Source organism: Pseudophryne corroboree, chromosome 1 (genome assembly GCF_028390025.1).
Source record: "Pseudophryne corroboree isolate aPseCor3 chromosome 1, aPseCor3.hap2, whole genome shotgun sequence".
Lineage (NCBI taxonomy): Eukaryota > Metazoa > Chordata > Amphibia > Anura > Myobatrachidae > Pseudophryne > Pseudophryne corroboree.
In genome coordinates, this window is record NC_086444.1 from 332151848 (window position 1) to 332169530 (window position 17683).

Here is a 17683-nt window from a genome sequence, read left to right on the forward strand (position 1 = left end):
TATATAGATATATATATTTAAGTGCGTGTAGGTATGTATATAGATAAATCCATAAAATACCAGATATAGGGGATAAAAGCCTACGGCCACACCACCCTGAACACGCCCGATCTCGTCTGATCTCGGAAACTAAGCAGGGTCAGGCCTGGTTAGTACTTGGATGGGAGACCGCCTGGGAATACCAGGTGCTGTAGGCTACTTCCGCAATGTTTTCTAATAACAACATCTTGCACATAACATTTTCCCCCATCTTTCTCACAGGCTGGTCACCATTTTGAAAAGCCAGCGGAACCTCAGAGAAACATCTGGTGCACCTTAATTAGCGGTACACTAAATACAGGGCGGGGTGTTGCCTTCCTTTTATTATTCCTTGTTGTCACTAGTTACTAATGCTATTTTGTAATTGTGGAATGCGTGTAAGGCATCAGACAAATAGCGCTGCGGCTCAGTACGCTAGTAGCGGGTATCTGAACAGGGGTTTGAATCCAAACAAAACTTTAAGGAGAACTCCTATAGCCTAGGGCTAAGACTCCTGTCCCACAGCGCAGCGTTGCTGGTTCAGGTCTCCGCTGCTCCAGAAAGTTTATTTTAATCGTATCGGTCACTACACATTATAGTGCAGACCTTACGTAGGGCTCTGTTTATTTAACCCACCTTTTCTCCTTTCGTTTGTCTCTCCTGGGATAGTCGAAGAATTCCCTCTTAGGTGTGAAGTATGCGGCGGAGCCATCTGCTCCGCCCTCCACGCACCTGCACACCCCTGTTTGATCAATGATGCAGGTAATGTCACTATTAACCAGACAATAGCTCATCAGGTAAGCCCTTGGACTTTGGTTTCCAAGGTCACAGGATCAAATCACAGCGGGACCAAACACACCTTTCCAAAAAGAAACTTTGCTAACATTCCATGCATTACTGATGTCTGTTTTCTGTGGATCTGAACCAGTGTCTCAGAATATACAGGTACATAATACAGCAGTTCATCTGATACTGCAGGTAAAGGAGGAGGACACGTCAAGTCCATCAGGGTTCCACGCCATTGACGAAAATGACAGCGACTGGTTCAGTTTCGGATGAGCTGGGCAGGCTCCGGTAGGCGGCCGACAGACACCCGAATACACAATATCAGGTATCAAACAAGGTTTGTTTTCCTATCTTTTCCCCGCAGATGGCAGGAGATGGTATCAGAACCTCTCTAGGGTATACACCTCGGTGTATCGCCGGTCCATCAAGCCGCCGTTTTCCTGAGGCAACCTTGCTCAGGGATCCATCGACATATGCGGCAGCATGGTTCTACCGTATCCGGAGCAGGTAGGTTGGGGAACAATTGTCCTCTAGGTTACAGGATGCTTCGCATCAGGATCAATTGATACTTTGATACAGGTCAGAATCACGATTCTGCTTTATGTTCCTTGGAGGTCTCCATGTCTACAGACTCGGACCCTGCATCTTCGCTTGGGCTGTCTTAACCCGACGACCTCTGGGGCTGCGACAGTGACAAGTAAACATGAAATCCTACGGGGCAGATGGTTCTGGGGAAGGAACTTTCTGCAGGATTTCTTGAACCAATGGAGGTAGGTCCACTTTGATTTCTCCTACTACTGCCCCAGCTCCAAAAGACAAACCTTTACTGGTCTTCCCTTTAGATTTTTTCGTGCCCTTTCAGGTTTTTGACTCCACACGGGTGATATCTTCGTCGCCAGGGGTTCTCAGGGTAAAAAGGCTGAAGCAGAGGTTCAACATCCTCAGTCCAGTCTGATTTTATGTCATCCTATACACCCATTACACCTGCAGGGTCCCAGGGTAGGCGCAGGTCGATGGGAGAAGGCTTGGGCGGTTACAACCGTCTCAGGAGTCCCTCGGCATGGGTCGGCTGATTTACGATGACAAGAGTCATACTGCAGGCTGCGCTCCATAGGTTTCTAACCGCAAAGGGTGTTGATCCCTGTTTTTCACATATCATTTGAATTAGGACAGTTCTCAGGCCTTTGTTTTCTTTTCACGTTCCGAAGCCAAGTGGCTCGGACAGGCCTATTCTGGCCTTACAATCCTTTTAGTCTGTGATTGCTAGTTTAAACAAGAAAGGGAGTTTTACGTGTCCCTTGTCTTCAGAGATGCCTGTTTACTGATTTCCGTTGGACAGGCTTTTCTCAGATTCCCCCTTAACAGGATTCTCATTTTCACTGTAAGTCCTTTACTCTTCTCTCTTCCGCTCCCACAGAGTTTAGGAAGATAACAGAATAACTCTTTTTCAAGGGCAGTGGGTGACGTTGGTTCCCTAATGGGACAATTTACTGCTACTATCCCACTCTGTACATTAGGTGGCTTCTGAATATCCGGAGGATCCACGAGCTTCTGATTCGACACAGATCCAATTTATGCTCCGCATAGACGTTTCTCAACACGGTCCGTCAGAGGTTTTTTCATTCCTCGGCACCAGAGACTCTATTTCTTCAGTCAAGTTGCGACGTAATGAGTGGTCGCCTCCATTCCTCTCGGAACGGGGGACAACAATCTTGTTTCCAGATCAAGCCACCAGGTCAGACTCCTGGGTGAGGGAACATGCCCCGGAGTTTTGTCAGCTGGTCCGCTGTGGGCGGAGATTTCGGATCGACCTCAGGGCGTTCTGACTGACTCTTTAACCCTTTATTATTCTCGGACGGCAGTAGCCGTGGAGGCCCTCAGGGCTCCGGGGAGTTTTCTGGTTATTCTATCCTGCCCCCTTTTCTATTTCTACTTCATGTTCAGTAACACAGGAGGGGATTATGCGTGCTAGTCCTCTCGGTGGCGCTGGTTGGGCCACGCATGACTTGAAGATACAGATACGCCTGTTGTCAGTAGAGGAGCCTTGGCTCCTACCTCGACTGGACTGTCTACTTCAACAGGCTCCTTTTTTCTCCTTGTTCAATTTTACACTGGTTTCGGTTACCCGTGTGACTGTTCACGAGACCTCAGAAGGGAGGAGTTCCCTAGTTCGGTTAGGCCTACTGGGCTCCGATTTCAGAAGTCTATTACCTCTTCTCGCTTTTGCCACTTTGGGAAAACTTTATGGAACATAATGAAGATAAAAGGGGTTTTTCCCCCTTCTTCCAGTTACCATTCATCTTTGGTTTCTCTGGGAGGTTTTTTGCTCCGCTGCGCTTCAAACCACACTGACCGGAATTTTAGGTCTCTGCCTTTTTTCGCTTTTCTTCCAAATGAGATTAGCCTAGCGGCCGTAAGTTCGGCCTCTTGTTCAGGGAGTACTCTATTGGCAACTCCCCGGGCTCGGCTTCGGCCTCAGCGGTCGTTTCTTCCAGAGGGGAGGTCCATTTTTCATATAAATCTGACACTAGTGGTTTTCAATCCTCTCTGAATGTTGTCAGGGCTCGTCAACTCTCTCTACAGAGGTCTCAGGCTATTCGATGAAGTGTTTTTTCTTCCTTGCTCTGGACGATGCTCCCGTACTAAATAGCCGGGGCCCCAGCATATGCTGGACAGTTGGATACATCTGATCATCAGACAGTCTTCTTGGCGGTTACTAGGGAACCTCCGTTTTCCATTTCAGCGCGCTTTACGCGCATTGTAAGACCTTCGTGGGCAGCCGCCCGCGGGGTCTCCATGAATATTTTGTCGGGCGGCTACTTGGTCAAACCGACATTCGTTTTGTCAAATTCTACAAGTTTGACACTTTTACGGCCTCTGCTTCACTGTTTGGCCGAGCAGTTTTTACAGGACTCTCAGCGCTTTCCCACCCGTTTTTTGGGAGCTCTGGGACGTCCCCATTGTAACTACACTCCAGTGGCCCCTAGTGGATGAAGGAGAAATCAGGATTTTGGTACTTACCGATAAATCCCTTTCTCCGATTCCACAGGGGCCACTGGACGCCCGCCCAGCGCTGTTTCTCCTGATTTTTGTTTGATTAACGATTGCAGATCACCATATGACTGCTTGTTGGGTTCAGGCTAGCCTGGTTTTTTGTCAGGTTCTGTTCCAGGTTTAGTTTGTGTTCGCCTGGTTTACAGGGCGTCGTTAACCTCCTCTACCTTACGGTTTGTTTATTACAGCTCTCCTCGGGCACAGTTTAACGTAGACTGGCTTGGAGGGGAGATAGTAGGGGAGGAGCTAGCCACAGTGTGAGAATTTTTAAAGTGCCAGCTACCAATACCACCTACTATCTCCCCATTGTAACTACACTCCAGTGGCCCCTGTGGAATCGGAGAAAGGGATTTATCGGTAAGTACCAAAATCCTGATATTGTATGCAATTATTCCAAAATACGGAAAAATCCGATATCCAAAATACCTCTGGTCCCAAGCATTTTGGATAAGGGATACTCAACCTGTATCAGACAAACTACTATTGTTGTTATATCGTACAAACTTAGCGCAGCCTCCAACTTGCTTTCTTTATTTCTCGCTGGATTAGGTTCACTATCCAGCACGCTTATTCCACGGCAGGACTGCCGTGTCCAAAATCTGCTAAGGCCCACTCTGCACGTAAGGTGGGGTCTTCCTGGGCAGCTGCCTGGGGTGTCTCGGCATTGCAACGTTGCCGAGCGGCAACTTGGTCTGGGTCGAACACAATTGCAAAGTTTTACAAGTTCGATACTTTGGCCTCTGAGGATCTTAAATTTAGTCAGTCAGTTCTGCAAGCCTCCGCATTCTCCCTCCCGTTCTGGGAGCTTTGCTACATCCCCATGGTACTAATGTGGACCCCAGCATCCTCTAGGACGTAAGAGAAAATAGGATTTTGGTTACCTACCGGTAAATCCTTTTCTCGTAGTCCGTAGAGGATGCTGGGCGCCCGCCGAGCGCTTTGTTTTCCTGCAAATGTTATTTGGTTCAGTACAACTTCGGTTTAGTTAAGTACTGCATTGTTACTTGGTAAGTAATGTTTCAGCAGTTGCTCAGAGTTTCAAGCAAATTAGCTTAATGTGCTTTGTATGTGTGAGCTGGTATGAATCTCACTTCTATCTGTTAAATCCTTTTCTCGAAGATGTCTGTCTCCTCGGTCACTGTTTCTAGACTGAGTCTGGTAGGAGGGGCATAGACGAAAGAGCCAGCCCACACTCTCAAACTCTTAAAGTGCCAATGGCTCCTGGTGGACCGTCTATACCCCTTGGTACTAATGTGGACCCCAGCATCCTCTATGGACTACGAGAAAAAGATTTACCGGTTGGTAACCAAAAGCCTAATTTATATATATATATATATATATATATATATCAGAAATGGTGGATAAGATACTTTAGAGCGACCAATGGTGTCAATTAATATCAAAATAGGAGGTTATAATTAAAAAAAATTTTAATCACAATAAAAGTAAAAATTTGCACCAATAAAAGATATAACACAAAACCACAGAAAAAAATATTTAAAAAATGTACGATCAGAGATAAAAAAAAAAGTCAATACAAAAATTTTACCAACATGTATAAAAATTTGTTAAAAAACGTATATGGTATAGCATACGAGGACTCAATTTAAAAATGATATAATATCGATTAATAAGACCAACTTTAGGTAAAAAATCAATATCTCAACTTGAGCCCCCTGAGGAAGTCCAGATAGGACGAAACGCGTTGGGGATAACTACCTTCTCTTAAGTTAAGATATTGATTTTTTACCTAAAGTTGGTCTTATTAATCGATATTATATCATTTTTAAATTGAGTCCTCGTATGCTATACCATTTACGTTTTTTAACAAACTTTCTCTGACGTCCTAGTGGATGCTGGGAACTCCGTAAGGACCATGGGGAATAGATGGGCTCCGCAGGAGACTGGGCACTCTAAAAGAAAGATTAGGTACTATCTGGTGTGCACTGGCTCCTCCCTCTATGCCCCTCCTCCAGACCTCAGTTAGAATCTGCCCGGCCAGAGCTGGGTGCTCCAAGTGGGCTGTCCTGAGCTTGCTAGAAAGAAAGTATTTGTTAGGTTTTTTATTTTAAGTGAGATCTGCTGGCAACAGACTCACTGCTACTTGGGACTGAGGGGAGAGAAGCAAACCTACCTGCTTGCAGCTAGCTTGTGCTTCTTAGGTTACTGGACACCATTAGCTCCAGAGGGTTCGAACACAGGGCCTGACCTCGATCGTCCGTTCCCGGAGCCGCGCCGCCGTACCCCTTGCAGAGCCAGAAGACAGAAGAGAAGCGATGAAATCGGCGGCAGAAGACTTCTGTCTACATTAAGGTAGCGCATAGCACCGCAGCTGTGCGCCATTGCTCCCACAGCACACCACACACTCCGGTCACTGTAGGGTGCAGGGGGGGGGGGGGCGCCCTGGGCAGCAATAAAATACCTTTGGCATAAAAATACACATAATACAGTTTGTGACTGTATATGTGTAAAACCCCCGCCATTTTTAGTCAGAAACAGGACAGAAGCCCGCCGCTGAGGGGGCGGGGCCTTCTTCCTCAGCACACCAGCGCCATTTTCTCTTCACAGCTCCGCTGGAAGGAAGCTCCCCAGGCTCTCCCCTGCAGTATCCTGGTACACAAAGGGTGAAAAGAGAGAGGGGGGGGGGGGGGGCACATAAATTTAGGCGCAAAAATTGTATATACAGTAGCTACTGGGTAAACACTGAGTTGTAGTGTAATCCCTGTGTTATATAGCGCTGTGGTGTGTGCTGGCATACTCTCTCACTGTCTCTCCAAAGGGCCTTGTGGGGGAACTGTCCTCAAATAGAGCATCCCCTGTGTGTGTGGTGTGTCGGTACGCGTGTGTCGACATGTCTGAGGTAAAAGGCTCCTCTAAGGAGGTGATAGAGCGGATATGTGTGTGAGAGGGTGTCTCCGTCGACAACGCCGACACCTGTTTGGATATGTGTAAGTGCTAAGGTGAATTTATTGCACAAATGGTTAGGGAACAGACAGGAAATCTACCCATGTCTGTCCCTATGTCACAGAGACCTTCAGAGTCTCACAATGCTCACTATCCAAAATAACAAACACTGGTATCGACACGGAGTTTAACTCCACTGTCGACTACGATAATGCAAAGTTACAGCCAAGATGGCTAGAAGGTATTCAATATATGAATATTGAAATAAAAGATGATTTGCATATCACTGATGACTCATCTGTCCCTGACACGAGAGTACACATGTTTAAGGGGAAGAATGCTGAGGTAAATTTCCCTCCTCTCATGAGGAAAAAGAGCGGGAATCTCCAGACAAGAGACGGCAGCTTCCCACAAGAGATTTCTCAGGCTGTATCCTTTCCCCACTAGGGCCAGGATGTGTTGAGAATCTTCCCCTTGGGTGTCCTGTTTGCACTAGCTATTCTCAGGGATCCTGCAGATAGTGTGCACATTCTAGTATACTACCCAGACCGGCGATTGTGTCGGCATGGGCTTATAGCGCTGTGGCAGCGTGGACAGGTACCTTATCAGCAGAGATTGAGACCCTAGTATGCATATAAATATTTTAAGATGCTGTCTTAAGTGATAGATATATAATTATAAAGCTTGCCCAAAGGGACATGAGTATACTGGGTCCTAGAGACAAAAGCTATGTCGATTTCTGCTTGACGTGTCCTGTAGAATATACATTGGACAGATGATGCCGACTTAAGAGGCATATGGAAGGCTGAGGATTGTGTGGAGAAAGGTTCTCGGGCCTGGTCTCCACAGCTATAGCTGGTAATTTTGATATTTTGCCTTATATTCCTGCACAGCCTAGGAAAGCACGACATTATTAATTGCAGCTTTTCGAATAAAGAAACAAGAAAGTCTGAGGTGCGTCCTTTCTTGTCAGAGCCGGGGGCAGAGGAAAGAAGCTGTACAACACAGCTAGTCCCCAGGAACAGAAGTCCTCCCCGGCCTCTACAAAAATCCACCGCATGTCGCTGGGGCTCCACAGGCGGAGCTAGGCCCGGTGGGGACACGCCTTCGTAAGTTCAGCCACAAGTGGGTTCACTCCCTGTTAGATCCCTGGGCAATAGAAATTGTATCGCAGGGATACAAGCTGGACTGTGAGAAGATGCCCCCTCACCGAGGACCCGGCGGGCTTCCCCCCAAGAGAGGGAGCCAGTGTTAACTGCAATTCGTAAATTGTATCTTCAACAGGTGGTGGTCAAGGGTCCCCTCCTTCAACAAGAGGGTGTTATTATTCGACCATTTTGTAATCCCGAAACCAGACGGTTCGGTCAGACCCATATTGAATTAAAAATCCCTGAAAATATACCTGAGAAGGTTCAAGTTCAAGATGGAATTGCTAAGAGCGGTCAGGGCAAGCCTAAAAAGAGGGAGACTTTATCGTGAATCGGGTTATAAGGGATGCATACCTTCATGTCCCCATTTATCCACCTCATTAGGCGTACCTCAGAATTGCGGTACGGGATTGTCATAACCAAGGTAATGGCGGATATGATTGTGCTCCTGCGGAAGCAAGGTGTCACTATTATCACGTACTTGGACGATCTCCTCATGAAAGCGAGATCAAGAGAGCAGTTGCTGAACAGCGTATCACTTTCTCTGGAAGTGTAACGGCAACACGGCTGGATTCTATATATTCCAAAGTCGCAGTTGGTTCCTACAGCTCATCTGCCTCTCCTAGGCACGATCCTAGACACAGTCCAGAAAAGGGTTTATCCCCCGATAGAGAGAGCTCAGGAGCTCATGACACTTGTCAGGAATCTATTAAAACCAAAACAGGTGTCAGTGCATCACTGCACTCGAGCCCTGGGAAGGATGGTGGCATCATACGAGGCCATCCCCTTAGGCAGGTTCCATGCGAGGACCTTCCAATGGGACTTACTGGACAAGTGGTCCGGATCACCTCTTCAGATGCATCGGTTAATCACCCTATCCCCCAGGGCCAGGGTGTCTCTCCTGTGGTGGCTGCAGAGTGCTCACCTTCTAGAGGGCCACAGATTCGGCATTAAGGACTGGATCCTGGTGACCACGGATGCAAGCCTCCGAGGGTGGGGGGCAGTTACACGGAAGAAATTTCCAAGGTCTGTGGTCAAGTCAACAGACTTGCCTTCACATCAATATCCTGGAACTAAGGGCCATATACAACGCCCTAAGTCAAGCGAAGATCCTGCTTCGCGACCAACCGGTTCTGATCCAGTCAGACCGCAGGGGTTCATGTAAACCGCCAAGGCGGCACAAGGAGCAGGGTGGCGAGGGTAGAAGCCACCAGAATTCTTCGCTGGGCGGAGAATCAAGTAAGCGCACTGTCAGCAGTGTTCATTCCGGGAGTGGACAACTGGGAAGCAGACTTCCTCAGCAGGCACGACCTCCACCCGGGAAAGTGAGGACTACATCAGGAAGTCTTCACGCAGTTTGCAAAGTGATGGGAACTGCCTCAGGTGGACTAGATGGCGTCCCACCTCAATAAAAAGCTAAAAAAAAAAAAAGGTTGTAAGCCGGGTCAAGGGACCCTCAGGTGATAGCTGTGGTCGCACTAGTAACACCGTGTGTGTTCCAGTCGGTCTATGTATTCCCTCCTCTTCCTCTCATACCCAAGGGCTGAGAATTGTAATAAAAGGAGGAGTGAGAACAATATTCTTTGCTCCGAATTGGCCAAGAAGGACTCGGTACCCGGAGCTGCAAGAAATGCTCTCAGAGGACTCAGGGCTTCTGCCTGTCAGACAGGACATGTTGCAACAGGGGCCCTGTCTGTTCCAAGACTTACCGCGGCTGCATTTGACGGCATAGCGGTTGAATGCCGGATCCTAGCGGAAAAGGGCATTCCGGATGCAGTTATTCCTACGCTGATAAAGGCTAGGAAAGACGTGACAGCAAGACTTTTTCACTGTATATAGCGAAAATAGGTTGCTTGGTGTGAGGCCGGGAAGGCCCTACAGAGGAATTCCAGCGGGGTCGATTCCTGCACTTCCTACAGTCAGGAGTGACTATGGGCCTAAAATTAGGATCCATAAAGGTCAAGATTTCGGCCCTATCCATTTTCTCTCAAAAAGAACTGGCTTCACTGTCTGAAGTTCAGACGTTGTGCCGGGGGTGCTGCATATTCAGCCTCCTTTTGTGCCACCGGTGGCACCTTGGGATCTTAACGTTGTGTTGGATTTCCTGAAATCCCACTGGTTTGAGCCACTTAAGACCGTGGAGCTAAAATATCTGACGTGGAAAGTGGTCATGCTATTGGCCTTAGCTTCGGCTAGGCGTGTGTCAGAATTGGCGGTTTTGTCATGTAAAATCCCTTATCTGATCTTCCATATGGACAGGGCAGAATTGAGGACCCGTTCCCAATTTCTCCCTAGGGTGGTATCATCGTTTCATTTGAACCAGCCTATTGTGGTGCCTGCGGCTACTAGGGACTTGGAGGATTCCAAGTTGCTGGACGTAGTCCGGGCTTTGAAAATTTATGTTTCCAGTACGGCGGGAGTCAGAAAGTCTGACTCGCTGTTTATTCTGTATGCAGCCAACAAGGTTGGCGCTCCTGCTTCGAAGCAGACTATTGCTCGCTGGATCTATAGCACGATTCAGCTGGTTCACTCTGCGGCTGGATTGCCGCATCCAAAATCGGTGAAAGCCCATTCCACAAGGAAGGTGGGCTCTTCTTGGGCGGCTGCCCAAGGGGTCTCGGCTTTACAGCTTTGCCGAGCTGCTACTTGGTCGGGGTCAAACACGTTTGCTAAGTTCTACAAGTTTGATACCCTGGCTGAGGAGGACCTTGAGTTTGCTCATGCGGTGCTGCAGAGTCATCCGCACTCTCCCGCCCGTTTGGGAGCTTTGGTATAATCCCCATGGTCCTTACGGAGTTCCCAGCATCCACTAGGACGTCAGAGAAAATAAGAATTTACTCACCGGTAATTCTATTTCTCGTAGTCCGTAGTGGATGCTGGGCGCCCGTCCCAAGTGCGGACTCTCTGCAATACATGTATATAGTTATTGCTTAACTAAAGGGTTATTGTTATGAGCCATCCGTAAAAGGAGGCTCAGTTGTTGTTCATACTGTTAACTGGGTATGGTTATCACAAGTTGTACAGTGTGATTGGTGTGGCTGGTATGAGTCTTACCCTGGATTCCAAATCCTTTCCTTGTTGTGTCAGCTCTTCCGGGCACAGTTTCCTTAACTGAGGTCTGGAGGAGGGGCATAGAGGGAGGAGCCAGTGCACACCAGATAGTACCTAATCTTTCTTTTAGAGTGCTCAGTCTCCTGCGGAGCCCGTCTATTCCCCATGGTCCTTACGGAGTTCCCAGCATCCACTGCGGACTACGAGAAATAGAATTACCGGTGAGTAAATTCTTATTTTCTCTGACGTCCTAGTGGATGCTGGGAACTCCGTAAGGACCATGGGGATAGCGGCTCCGCAGGAGACTGGGCACAAAAGTAAAAGCTTTATGACTAGCTGGTGTGCACTGGCTCCTCCCCCCATGACCCTCCTCCAAGCCTCAGTTAGATTTTTGTGCCCGGCCGAGAAGGGTGCATGCTAGGTAGCTCTCCTGAGCTGCTTAGAGTAAAAGTTTAAATAGTTTTTTTTATTTTCAGTGAGACCTGCTGGCAACAAGCTCACTGCATCGTGGGACTAAGGGGAGAAGAAGCGAACTCACCTGCATGCAGAGTGGATTGGGCTTCTTGGCTACTGGACATTAGCTCCAGAGGGACGATCACAGGCTCAGCTTGGATGGGTCCCGGAGCCGCGCCGCCGGCCCCCTTACAGAGCCAGAAGAGCGAAGAGGTCCGGAAAAATCGGCGGCAGAAGACGTTCCTGTCTTCAATAAGGTAGCGCACAGCACTGCAGCTGTGCGCCATTGCTCTCAGCACACTTCACACTCCGGTCACTGAGGGTGCAGGGCGCTGGGGGGGAGCGCCCTGAGGCGCAATAAAACACGTTTTAAACCTTATATGGCTAAAGAAATGCTTCACATATAGCTCCTGGGCTATATGGATGCATTTAACCCCTGCCAGTTTTCCTAAAAAAAGCGGGAGAAAAGGCCGCCGAAAAGGGGGCGGAGCCTATCTCCTCAGCACACAAGCGCCATTTTCCCTCACAGCTCCGCTGGAAGGACGGCTCCCTGACTCTCCCCTGCAGTCCTGCTACAGAATCAGGGTAAAACAAGAGAGGGGGGGCACTAATTGGCAGATAATACAAATACAGCAGCTATAGAAGGGAGAAACACTTATATAAGGTTATCCCTGTGTATATATAGCGCTCTGGTGTGTGCTGGCAAACTCTCCCTCTGTCTCCCCAAAGGGCTCGTGGGGTCCTGTCCTCTATCAGAGCATTCCCTGTGTGTGTGCTGGGTGTCGGTACGATTGTGTCGACATGTATGAGGAGGAAAATGATGTGGAGGCGGAGCAATTGCCTGTAATAGTGATGTCACCCCCTAGGGAGTCGACACCTGACTGGATGGTCGTATGGAAGGAATTACGTGACAGTGTCAGCACTTTGCAAAAAACTGTTGACGACATGAGACAGCCGGCAAATCAGTTAGTGCCTGTCCAGGCGTCTCAAACACCGTCAGGGGCTCTAAAGCGCCCGTTACCTCAGATGGTCGACACAGACCCAGACACGGATACTGACTCCAGCGTCGACGGTGACGAGACAAACGTAATGTCCAGTAGGGCCACACGTTACATGATCACGGCAGTGAAGGAGGCTTTGAACATTTCTGATACTACAAGTACCACAAAAAGGGGTATTATGTGGGGTGTGAAAAAACTACCCATAGTTTTTCCTGAATCAGATGAATTAAATGAGGTGTGTGACAAAGCGTGGGTTTCCCCCGATAAAAAAACTGCTGATTTCTAATAAATTATTGGCATTATACCCTTTCCCGCCAGAGGTTAGGGCGCGTTGGGAAACACCCCCTAGGGTAGATAAGGCGCTCACACGCTTATCAAAACAAGTGGCGTTGTTGTCTCCTGATACGGCCGCCCTCAAGGAACCAGCTGATAGAAAGCTGGAAAATATCCTAAAGGGTATATACACACATACTGGTGTTATACTACGACCAGCAATCGCCTCAGCCTGGATGTGCAGCGCTGGAGTGGCTTGGTCGGATTCCCTGACTGAAAATATTGATACCCTGGATAGGGACAGTATATTATTGACTATAGAGCATTTAAAGGATGCATTACTATATATGCGAGATGCACAGAGGGATATTTGCACCCTGGCATCAAGAGTAAGTGCGCTGTCCATTTCTGCCAGAAGAAGTTTATGGACACGACAGTGGTCAGGTGATGCGGATTCCAAACGGCATATGGAAGTTTTGCCGTATAAAGGGGAGGAGTTATTTGGGGTCGGTCTATCGGACCTGGTGGCCACGGCGACGGCTGGGAAATCCACCTTTTTACCCCAGGTCACCTCTCAGCAGAAAAAGACACCGTCTTTTCAAACTCAGTCCTTTCGTCCCCATAAGGGCAAGCGGGCAAAAGGCCACTCATTTCTGCCCCGGGGCAGAGGAAGGGGAAAAAGACTGCAGCAGGCAGCCTCTTCCCAGGATCAGAAGCCCTCCCCCGCTTCTGCCAAGTCTTCAGCATGACGCTGGGGCTTTACAAGCGGACTCAGGCACGGTGGGGGCCCGTCTCAAAAATTTCAACGCGCAGTGGGCTCACTCGCAAGTGGACCCCTGGATCCTGCAGGTAGTATCACAGGGGTACAAATTGGAATTCGAGACGTCTCCCCCTCGCCGGTTCCTGAAGTCTGCTCTACCCACGTCTCCCTCCGACAGGGAGGCAGTATTGGAAGCTATTCACAAGCTGTATTCCCAGCAGGTGATAATCAAGGTACCCCTCCTACAACAGGGAAAGGGGTATTACTCCACGCTGTTTGTGGTACCGAAGCCGGACGGCTCGGTGAGACCGATTTTAAATCTGAAATCATTGAACACTTACATAAAAAGGTTCAAATTCAAGATGGAGTCACTCAGAGCAGTGATAGCGAACCTGGAAGAAGGGGACTATATGGTGTCTCTGGACATCAAAGATGCTTATCTCCATGTCCCAATCTACCCTTCTCACCAAGGGTACCTCAGGTTTGTGGTACAAAACTGTCATCAGTTTCAGACGCTGCCGTTTGGATTGTCCACGGCACCACGGGTCTTTACCAAGGTAATGGCCGAAATGATGATTCTTCTTCGAAGAAAAGGCGTCTTAATTATCCCTTACTTGGACGATCTCCTGATAAGGGCAAGGTCCAGGGAACAGTTAGAGGTCGGAGTAGCACTATCTCAGGTAGTGCTACATCAGCACGGGTGGATTCTAAATATTCCAAAATCGCAGCTGATTCCAACAACACGTCTACTGTTCCTAGGGATGATTCTGGACACAGTCCAGAAAAAGGTGTTTCTCCCGGAGGAGAAGGCCAGGGAGTTATCCGAGCTAGTCAGGAACCTCCTGAAACCAGGACAAGTGTCAGTGCATCAATGCACAAGGGTCCTGGGAAAGATGGTGGCTTCTTACGAAGCGATTCCATTCGGAAGATTCCATGCAAGAACTTTTCAGTGGGATCTGCTGGACAAATGGTCCGGATCGCATCTTCAGATGCATCAGCGGATAACCCTATCTCCAAGGACAAGGGTGTCTCTCCTGTGGTGGTTGCACAGTGCTCATCTTCTAGAGGGCCGCAGATTCGGCATTCAGGACTGGATTCTGGTGACCACGGATGCCAGCCTGAGAGGCTGGGGAGCAGTCACACAGGGAAGAAATTTCCAGGGCTTGTGGTCAAGCATGGAAACGTCTCTTCACATAAATATCCTGGAACTAAGGGCAATTTACAATGCCCTAAGTCAAGCAAGGCCTCTGCTTCAGGGTCAGTCGGTATTGATCCAATCGGACAACATCACGGCAGTCGCCCACGTAAACAGACAGGGCGGCACGAGAAGCAGGAGGGCAATGGCAGAAGCTGCAAGAATTCTTCGCTGGGCGGAAAATTATGTGACAGCACTGTCAGCGGTGTTCATTCCGGGAGTGGACAACTGGGAAGCAGACTTCCTCAGCAGACACGACCTCCACCCGGGGGAGTGGGGACTTCACCCAGAAGTCTTCCACGTGATTGTAAACCGTTGGGAAAAACCAAAGGTGGACATGATGGCGTCTCGTCTCAACAAGAAACTAGACAGATATTGCGCCAGGTCAAGGGACCCTCAGGCGATAGCGGTGGACGCTCTGGTAACACCGTGGGTGTACCAGTCAGTGTATGTGTTCCCTCCTCTGCCTCTCATACCCAAAGTATTGAGAATCATAAGAAGGAGAGGAGTAAGAACTATACTCGTGGCTCCGGATTGGCCAAGGAGGACTTGGTACCCGGAACTTCAAGAGATGCTCACGGAGGACCCGTGGCCTCTACCTCTAAGAAAGGACCTGCTCCAGCAGGGACCTTGTCTGTTCCAAGACTTACCGCGGCTGCGTTTGACGGCATGGAGGTTGAACGCCGGATCCTGAAGGAAAAAGGCATTCCAGATGAAGTCATCCCTACCCTGATCAAGGCCAGGAAGGATGTAACCGCGAAACATTATCACCGCATTTGGCGAAAATATGTTGCGTGGTGTGAGGCCAAGAAGGCCCCTACAGAGGAATTTCAACTGGGTCGTTTCCTGCATTTCCTGCAAACAGGACTATCTATGGGCCTAAAATTAGGGTCCATTAAGGTTCAAATTTCGGCCCTGTCAATATTCTTCCAAAAAGAACTGGCTTCAGTGCCTGAAGTTCAGACGTTTGTCAAAGGGGTACTGCATATACAGCCTCCTTTTGTGCCTCCAGTGGCACCTTGGGATCTCAATGTAGTGTTGAGTCTCCTAAAGTCACATTGGTTTGAACCACTCACCACTGTGGAATTAAAATATCTCACATGGAAAGTGGTCATGCTGTTAGCCCTGGCTTCAGCCAGGTGTGTCTCAGAATTGGCGGCTTTATCATATAAAAGCCTTACCTAAGTTTTCATTCAGACAGGGCAGAACTGAGGACTCGCCCTCAATTTCTCCCTAAGGTGGTTTCAGCGTTTCACATGAACCAGCCTATTGTGGTGCCTGCGGCTACTAGGGACTTGGAGGACTCCAAGTTGCTGGACGTAGTCAGGGCCCTGAAAATATATGTTTCCAGGACGGCTGGAGTCAGAAAATCTGACTCGCTGTTTATCCTGTATGCACCCAACAAGCTGGGTGCTCCTGCTTCTAAGCAGACGATTGCTCGTTGGATTTGTAGTACGATTCAGCTTGCACATTCTGTGGCAGGCCTGCCACAGCCAAAATCTGTAAAAGCCCATTCCACAAGGAAGGTGGGCTCATCTTGGGCGGCTGCCCGAGGGGTCTCGGCTTTACAACTTTGCCGAGCAGCTACTTGGTCAGGGGCAAACACGTTTGCTAAATTTTACAAATTCGATACCCTGGCTGAGGAGGACCTGGAGTTCTCTCATTCGGTGCTGCAGAGTCATCCGCACTCTCCCGCCCGTTTGGGAGCTTTGGTATAATCCCCATGGTCCTTACGGAGTTCCCAGCATCCACTAGGACGTCAGAGAAAATAAGAATTTACTTACCGATAATTCTATTTCTCATAGTCCGTAGTGGATGCTGGGCGCCCATCCCAAGTGCGGATTGTCTGCAATACTTGTATATAGTTATTGTTACAAAAATCGGGTTGTTTATTGTTGTGAGCCATCTTTTCAGAGGCTCCTACGTTTATCATACTGTTAACTGGGTTCAGATCACAAGTTGTACGGTGTGATTGGTGTGGCTGGTATGAGTCTTACCCGGGATTCAAGATCCTTCCTTATTATGTACGCTCGTCCGGGCACAGTATCCTAACTGAGGCTTGGAGGAGGGTCATGGGGGGGAGGAGCCAGTGCACACCAGCTAGTCATAAAGCTTTTACTTTTGTGCCCAGTCTCCTGCGGAGCCGCTATCCCCATGGTCCTTACGGAGTTCCCAGCATCCACTACGGACTATGAGAAATAGAATTATCGGTAAGTAAATTCTTATTTTTATTCATGTTGGTGATATTTTTGTATTGATTTTTTTTTTTATCTATGATCGTACAATTTTTTAATATTTTTTTCTGTGGTTTTGTGTTATATCTTTTATTGGTGCAAATTTTATTGTGATTAATTTTTTTTTTAATTATAACCTCCTATTTTGATATTAATTGACACCATTGGTCGCTCTAAAGTATCTTATCCACCATTTCTGAGATTACTTTTAAAACACCTTACCAGTGTTTTATACTTAAGACGTGAGCTGACGCCCTAAGTATATTAAAGGGAGTGTATTTTTTAGGAGTGTTTTTAGTAATTCTGGTCCATATACTAGTACAAATTGTTATCGCTAATTGGCGCTGCTCAGCTTCCTCCTTCACACACACACACACACACACACACACACACACACACACACACACACACACACACACACACACACACACACACACATGTTACACAGAATATACGATTTTGTATTTCTACTGTGTGTTTCAGTCACCTCATACCACTTAAATCCTCTGTTTTGTGTCCTGTGTTTACTATCGCATAACGTAGGGGGTTATATGCAGGTATTGTGTTTGTCTGGTTATATTGTAGTGTTACCCCCTAAGTCTACATTCCTTATAATGTCTGCCACACAGGGTGGGAAATCCGCGGACGCTACTGCATCCTACAGTACTGGCGCCATGGATTTATCTGAGGGAGAAGTTTTAGCTGCTGGTTCAGGCGCTGAGTGCCATACAACCAGTCAACCTGCAGCACCTGTGGCCAATCAGGACCCACCTTGGGCAGCATACTCAAGTATGCTGACTTCACTT

The 17683-nt window shown here is 48.2% G+C and overlaps 1 protein-coding gene and 1 non-coding gene across 5 annotated transcripts in view; both read left to right on the forward strand.

Moving 5' to 3' along the window:
• The window catches only part of PIWIL1 (piwi like RNA-mediated gene silencing 1), a 1090590-nt gene that overhangs the window by 453025 nt on the left and 619882 nt on the right, over nucleotides 1-17683 (forward strand). The window lies entirely within an intron of this gene.
• Nucleotides 79-197, forward strand: LOC134932255 (5S ribosomal RNA). Its single transcript, XR_010179287.1, has one exon. It is a non-coding gene; the product is annotated as a 5S ribosomal RNA (ribosomal RNA).